Source organism: Rhinolophus ferrumequinum, chromosome 9 (assembly GCF_004115265.2).
Source record: "Rhinolophus ferrumequinum isolate MPI-CBG mRhiFer1 chromosome 9, mRhiFer1_v1.p, whole genome shotgun sequence".
In the NCBI taxonomy this organism is placed as follows: Eukaryota; Metazoa; Chordata; class Mammalia; order Chiroptera; family Rhinolophidae; genus Rhinolophus; species Rhinolophus ferrumequinum.
In genome coordinates this window covers 10359282-10360172 of record NC_046292.1, presented here as the reverse complement: position 1 = coordinate 10360172, position 891 = coordinate 10359282, and positions in this window count along the sequence as shown.

Sequence of the window (891 nt, the reverse complement as noted above, 5' to 3'; positions counted from 1 at the left end):
GGTGTGTCCCTAGGAGACCTGTAAGCACGGCCTTGGTGAAGGCCGTGGTTTTATGAGCGCGCTTATCGACCAGAGATATACTAGGAATACACAAGATGGGGATTTTCTCAAAGCCCAGTGGAAAACAGGGCCTGTGTTCAAATATTTTTTCTCATTTCCTCCCACCTGTCACCCTAGATATACTTTGAAAAAGATGCCAAAGGTAGATATTGAAATATGTGTTCTACCTGCTTTCAAGAGATTATCTTACATGCTGGGGAAGGAGAAAAATATTGGTTGTTGGTCCCTGGAGTTGTTTTTTCCAAAGAGAAAATTAGGTTGCATGCTGAACAAAAAGTATTCTAGCCCCGCGGTTCTCAAAGGGGCTGGTATTGCCCACCAGGGACATTTGCCAATGTCTGGAGACATTTTTGGTTGTCATGGCTGGGGCTGAAGGCCTATCGGCATCTAGCGGTAGACACTAGAGACACTGCTAAACCTACAATTCTCAGGACAGCCCATCACAGGACTTATCCAGCCCCCAAGGTCAATGGTGCCGAGGTTGAGGAGTCCTGTTCTAGGCCATGGCTTGCGGTGTGACCTTGGATGAGTCACAGAAGCTTTTAGGCCCGGGGCCTGCCCAACTGAGAAGCAGTCTGTTTTGCAACATTGTGATGAGGGTTTGAAAAATACAGGGGACACGCTTACAAAGAAACACAAGACATCTGCACAGTTGGGGTTTGGCAGCCCCAGCAACAGGATGAAAGAGAGTGTGCTGGCAGAGGAGGGTTTTGTTGGGATGGATCAAGATGTATTTTATTGCCTGCTCGCAACACAGCAGCAGTTTGCACTTCTCCAAAAACCTCATCTTCCAAACGGGGTCAAAGCAGGAGCCTCTTAGAATGGGGGACT